Genomic DNA, 7,294 nt, shown 5'->3' with positions numbered 1-7,294 from the left:
AGCAAACCTTTGCAGAGATGGTGAGAGGGGTCTGGAAAATGGTCTTTCTCTAGCAGACCTGCCTCTCCACAACTGGCTACAGACGTATGTCATAATATGGTTTCTGTTTCCTGCTCCCTGGGCTCAGTTTCCTCCACTGATGCCTGGTGACAATCCCTGACACCTTGTATGAATTCCTCATTATCTCAACCCCCTGGCCCCTACCCATACGTCTACTGTGCTCCCCTCCCGGTAGGACCCTCAGCCACCCCTGCTGGGCCCAACCCTTGCTCCTTGCTGTCAATAAGACCAGCGAGCCCAATACATCGTACCTTTGCACATTTCTCTACCTCCCCAACAGAAAACCACAGCAGAACCAGCAGGGCACAAAAGCAGCCTGATTTATACATATTTGGCAATATCTCAGTTTCTGGACAGGCATATCAGGGGAATTTGGGGCTGGACTAAATGGTTACTGATTAGCCCCCATCTGACTGTGTCATTCCTTGGCTTCATATGTTTCTTTGGCACCCCATGGCAGTTCAAGGGCCTGTGTAGGGCATTCAAGCCTCTTCAACCTTGTCTCATCTTTTTTTTTTTTTTTTTTTTTTTTGAAGGAGAGAGCGTAAGTAGGGGAGGGGCAGAGAGAAAGAGAGGGATAGAGGATCCAAAGTGGGTTCTGTGCTGACAGGCTGACAATAGCAATCCTGATGTGGGGCTTGAACTCATGAACCATGAGATCATGACCTGAGCTGAAGCTGGATGCTCAACTGACTGAGACAACCAGGTGCCCCAACCTTGTCTCATTTTGTCCCACAACCTCCTTCCAGTGAGCCTACTATAGCTCCATGACATCCCACACTCCCTCTAGTTCCCATGCTTGTACTCCAACTGGCCCCACTGCATAGGAGGAGGTTCCCACTCTTGTTCCTCTATTACCTGGCTTACTTTGAACCATTTTTCAGGTCTCAGCTGACTGCCACCTCCTCCAGGAAGCCTTTTTTACTTTCTCAAGCAGTGAAATTCCTCCTGCAAGCTCCCATGTTGCCTAAAATAAAACTTAACACATTGCTTTGTACCTGTCTATTTATGTGTCTGTTTCTTGCAACAGGCACTATATTCCTAGGCATTCGGATACTATCCCTAGCTTACTCATCTTTCCCTCAGGGCCAAGCTTGGTGCCTGACACAGAGAAGGGGCTAAGTAAGGGTTTGTTGAATAAATGTTAAGAGACTTCAAAGTGTCTCATAATTTGAGCTGAGGGTTTATTAGAGGAAACAAAATTTCAGGTTTTGTATAACATCTAAAAGTAGAACAATAATACATGCATTAATATGGAGTATTAATATTACCAAGTTATATTCATATATTAAATATATATTTGTATACACAAACATTTTAAAACTCATATGGCTACCAATATTAAAACACATTGTTGTGTGTGTGGTTTTTTCTTTTTTTAACATTTTATTTATTTTTGAGACAGAGCCCAAGCAAGGGAGGGGCAGAGAGAGAGGGAGACACAGAATCTGAAGCAGGCTCCAGGCTCTTAGCCGTCAGCACAGCTGAACCCACAAACTGTGAGATCATGACCTGAGCTGAAGTCAGACACTTAACTGACTGAGCCACCCAGGCACCCCTAAAACACTGTTAAAAACAGAAAGAAAATAAATATGCAACAACCTAACGACATAAACATTGTGTATTTTCCTCCAGTCCTTGCCTTTGGGCAGGCATATTCTCTCCCATTACAGCAAGTGCTATGTCTACCCTTCACTTAATATTACAGTATCATCAACATTTTTTTTATCTTGGAATTTAGGTCTTTGGACCTAAAATGAACTTTAGAAATGGTCCCATCCATCTGTTTCCTTTTCAGAGAGGAAGTGAGGCCTGGAGCCGTAACTGGCTCAAAATTACCCAACAAAATGACAACTCTAGTTTCTAAACTTCCTGACATGTGATGTCACTTTCCAGCCCCATAGTCTTTGAGATTTTCTCAGACACTCTCTACTTTGGGATCTAACAGGAAAATATTTTGAAAGGAGAGTTCCAAAGCAGAGATGCATCATAATTGGACTTGCATGCAATTGCTTTTGAGAGTTTAATGACGTACAATTTTTTACTTCTCTTTTTTTGTTTATTCGTTTATTTTGAGAGAGAGAGAGAGAAAGAGAGAGAGAGTGCTTGAGCAAGGGTGGGGCAGAGGGAGAGGGAGAGAGAGAATCCCAAGCAGGCTCTGTGCTCACAACGCAGGGCTTGGTCTCATGAACCATGAGATCAGAACCTGAGCCAGATGAAGAGTCAGAGGCTTAATTAACTGAGCCACCCAGTTTTTTGTTTTTTTGTGTTTTTTTTTTTTTACCTCTGCTGGAACTCTCACACATGGCTGGTGGGAAGGTAAATTACACTGGTGCAACCACTTTGGAAAACTTGCTGAACATCCACCTATTCTACGGCCAAAAATTCCTCTCCTATGTGCACTCCACCAGAAATGAGCACTTGGGTCCATCAAATGACATGTGCAAGAAGGTTCACAGCAGCCTTATTCATAGTAACTCAAAATTAGACACAACTCAAATGTCCATCCACAGTAGAATGGAGAAATAATTGCGGTATCTTCATAGAATAAAATACTGCAGAACAGTGAAAACTAATGTATCTTTACTCTGTGTCAAATCATAGATGAATCTCAGGAATTTAATGTTAAGTGAAAGAAGCTAGACATAAAAGGGAATATGCTGTATGAGTCTATTTATATAAAGTTTAAAATAAGACACATTAGGGGCACCTGAGTGGCTCAGTCGGTTGAGCATCCGACTTTGGCTCAGGTCGTGATCTCAAGGTTTGTGAGTTGGAGCCCTGTATCAGGCTTGCTGCTGTCAGTGAAGAACCCACGTTTGATCCTCCATCCCCCTGTCTCTGCCCCACCCCCAATCACACTCTTTCTCTCTGTCTCAAAAATGAATAAACATAGGGGCACCTAAGTGGCTCAGTCGGTTGAGCGTCTGGCTTTGGCTCAGGTCATGATCTCACAGTTCATGGGTTCGAGCCCCACGTCAGGTTCTGTGCTGACAGCTCAGAGCCTGGAGCTTGCTTTGGATTCTGTGTCTCCCCTCCCCTGCCTCTCCCCCCCTTCTCACTCTCTCTGTCTCTCAAAGATAAACTTTAAAAAAATTTTTTAATAATAATAAATAAAAATAAAAAAATAAAATAAAATAGGACAAATTAATCTATCCTGACAAAAAAAATGGTTATGGGGGAGGCTGTTTACTTATAGCAGTCATGAGGTAGGCTTAGGGGTTGACAACATTCTATATCTTCATAGAGGTGTTGGTTACATGATTGTTTACATATGCAAAACTTCATTGAGCTAGATGCTTAAGATTTGTGTATTTTCTGTGTGAAAGAAAAATTTAAAAATATATTAAGCTCTCCAAACTGGTGTAATCTGAGTAAGGTATGTAGTCTTGTTAATGTCCTGGTTTTGAAAATGCACTATAATTGTATGAGATGTTGCCATTGAGGAAGCTGGGTCATGGGTATACAGAACCTCTCTGCACTATTTTTGCAACTTCTTGTGAGTCTGTAATTATTTCAAAATATGAAGTTAAAAAAAATGGGGGGCGGAGCACCTGGGTGGCTCAGTCACTTAAGCCTCCAACTTGATTTTGACTCATCAAGATCTCACAGTTCATGAAATGGAGCCCCACAGTGGGCTCTGTGCTGGCAGTCTGGAGCCTGCTTAGGATTCTTTCTCCCTCTCTCTTTGCCCCTTTGCCCCCTTTCTGTCTCTCTAAACAAACAAACAAACAAACAAACAAACAAACATTTAAAAAAATTGGGGGTGCTTGGGTGGCTCAGTAGGTTGAGTGTCTGACTCTTGATCTTAGCTCAGGTCTTGATCTCAGGGTCCTGGGTTCAAGCCCTTGTACTGTGCTCTCTGCTGGGTAGGAAGCCTAGTTAAAAAAAAAAAAAATTCTCCAGGGGCATCCGGGTGGCACAGTTGGTTAAGCATTGACTCTTGGTTTTGGCTTGGGTCATGATCTCATGGTTAGTATGTTTGAGTTCCAGATCAGCCTCTGTGCTGGCTGCTTGGGGACTGCTTGGGATTCTCTCTCTCTCTCCTCTCTTTGCCTCTCCCCTGCTTGCACTCTCTCTCAAAATAAATAAATAAAACTTTAAAAAGAAATCTTATGCTCCCTACTTTCATTACAAAATCAGACATTATAAACATATTATTTTTTTTTACAAACATATTACTTTTTCAATCACATGCCTTCTGGAATTCTTTCCTACCTTCAACCAAATTTATGAATCAAATTAATTTATTTTCTTTTCCAAGTAGTTTTAGGCCTTCCTTCTCTCCCTCCTTTTTTTTTTTTTTTTTTTTTTTTTTTTTTTTTTTTTTTTTTAAGTAGGCTCAACTCCCAACGTGGCTTAAACTCACATTTCTGAAATCAAGAGTTGCATGTTCCACCAACCTGTCCAGTCAGCCGCCCCCCTTCCTTCCTATTCTTTTCTTTTCACTTTTTAAAAAAATATTTTATTTTTAAGTAATCTCTACACCCAACGTGGGGCTTGAACTCACAACCCCAAGATCAAGTGTGCACACTCCACCATCTGACTTAGCCAGGCGCCTCTTCCTTCCTTTTCTTGAGTGTCATTGTATCTGGCCTCTTCCTCTTTTCTCTGGATTACTCCACCTCAGTGAATGCCTTCTCTGAGAGGGTGTCTCCACAGGATATTACTATTGGTGAATCAGAGCTGGGGAGCCTAGAATTCTTCATTTCACTCTCCTCCCTGCTCCAACCCCTAGTAACCTGTGGCCAGGTCCTAGTTTGTAAGTCTGGGTTTACCTGTTTAGAAAATGGGTTGAATAATAGATGCCTCCCTCACTGGGGTGTTAAACTTTAATTACTGTTTGCAACATTGCCTAAGATGTCGAGATGAAAGGCAGTTTTCAAGGTCCATGTTACTGGCATTAGTAATAAAGCTGAGGAATGTGTTTGTGAGTTTGCAAGGTTGTCATAACTGGGAAAGGGGGGAAAAAGTTGATTTTATGTGGAAAAACCTTGCCCAAAAACCAGCCACAGATCCCGGTTGGTATAAATAGCAAGAACATGTTGTACCTCAAAGGACTTTGCAAATTTCACATTCTTCCATGCCTCTGAAAAGATAGAACCCACACTTCCAAAATTGAAAACAAGGAGTTACCTGGGGTTAGAAGGCAGGAAATTCAGGGGCCAATTTTTGGCTGAGACCATTCTCAGTTCTTTTCACAGTTTACAAGAAAACCGCAGTTAAAGCACGGGGTTCTTTATTTTTACTGCCATTACTTTGCTTTTTCTTTTCGCATTCTGATCACATTTTTACCGATATAGCAGTTAACAAGGACTCTTAGAAATCTACCATTTTTGTGAGCACTTTATAAGAGGAAAGTAGGATCAAATAAAAAGCTAAAACTCAGCCCATGTCCTCAGAACATTTACCATCAAGCCAGAAGATAAATAGGAATGAGTGGCCTATATTTAGAATTTATTTCATGGTGCCCTGTTATTAATAATAACTTCCCCCCTTTGGAGTGTCCAAAGCCCTTTGAAATGCTTTGCTTCATTTGATCCACCGACAGTGCTAGAATTACAAGCTCTGATTTGAGGGTGAGGAAGCTCAGACAGAAGAGACTTTTCTAAGGCCATGAAGCTTGTAAGGGATGGTGTTGGTACATAATCACAATCTTGGGAATAAAATGGTCTAGCGTAATCTAGGGGAAGGATCGAGTTTTCTTTCCACTATACTGTCATGCCTGGTGGTTACTCAAAGAAGAGAGCCCTGGCCTTTTGTCCCAGGTTCAAACCAGCCTAGCCCAAACACCAATGCCACATGGCATCTAATCTGAAAGTGGAGTCATATAGAGTTTAGGGGTGTGAATCTTCAGCTCAGGCTTTGGATTCATTCCTGGCTCTTAATACTATGCAGATTGGGACAAATGACTTTACTCCGCTGAACCTCTGTTTTCTCATCTGTTACATAGAAATATAATAACAGTGTTTCCTTCTCTGTCAGGTTCAATTAAAAGAGATAATCAATGGAGAGCACTTAACCCAGTGCCTAACATATATAGACCTTTCTAATGGTTATCAGGTGAGACCTTAGTAGGCAAATGAATGATAAATGCATCTTCTCCACTGAAGAAGTGGCATCTTGGGCCAAGAACTCAAAGGAATGTTTTATTTTTTTTAATTTTTATATTTTTAAAATATTTATTTATTTTTGACAGAGAGAGAGAGAGAGAGAGAGAGAGAGAGAGAGATCATGAGTGGGGGAGGGGCAGAGAGAGGGGGAGACACAGAATCTGAAGCAGGCTCCAGGCTCTGAGCTGTCAACACAGAGCCCGACACGGAGCTGGAACTCACAGACCACGAGATCATGACCTGAGCCGAAGTCGGACGCTCAACCGACTGAGCCACCCAGGCGCCCCTCAAAGGAATTTTTTAAAAACCTATTTTGAGATAATTGTAGATTTACATGCAATTGTAAGAAGTAATACCAACAGAGATTCCCTATGTCCTTTACCCATTTGTCCTTAATGATAACATCTATATCAGAGGTAGGAAACTGATGTTGTTAAATCCACCCACCTTATTCAGATTTAACCAGTTTCATATGCACTCATATCTATGTATGTGTTTTGTTCCCTGGAATTTTATCACACGTGGAGATTTGTTTGACCACCACCATAATCAAGACACAGAATACTTCCGGGGTGCCTGGGTGGCTCAGTCGGTAGAGCATGTGACTCTTGATCTTGGGGTCGTGACTTCAAGCCCCACATTGGGTATAGAGATTACTTAAATAAATAAACTTAAAAAAAGAGGATGCAGAAAAACTTCTAACACTTCCATTTCAAGGATCTTTTGGGTCATAGTCCTAGCCTCTCTCTTCCTCCTCACTTCCCTAACCCTTGGCAACTACTAACATATTCTCCATGTCTATAATTTTGAATTTTGTCATTTCAAAAATGCTATATGTATATATAAACTCATATGATACGTAGCCATTTTAAGGTCAGTTCTTTTCACTTGAGCATAATTCCCTTGAGATCCCATGGAGTTGTTACATGTATCAATAGTTCCTTATTTTTCGTTGCTGAGTAGTTTTCTATAGCATTATTTATTTTTGAGAGAGAGAGGGACAGAGGGTGAGTGGGGTAGAGGCAGAGAGAGGGGAGATATAAAATCCAAAGCTGGTTCTAGACTCTGAGCTGTTAGCACAGAGCCCAATGCGGGGCTTGAACTCAGAAACCTCGAGATCA

This window comes from Panthera pardus, unplaced genomic scaffold (genome assembly GCF_024362965.1).
Source record: "Panthera pardus isolate Hobbes unplaced genomic scaffold, ASM2436296v1 HiC_scaffold_15, whole genome shotgun sequence".
Classification (NCBI taxonomy): Eukaryota; Metazoa; Chordata; class Mammalia; order Carnivora; family Felidae; genus Panthera; species Panthera pardus.
The sequence above is the reverse complement of the archived record's forward strand: the minus strand, read 5'-3'. Positions refer to the sequence as shown.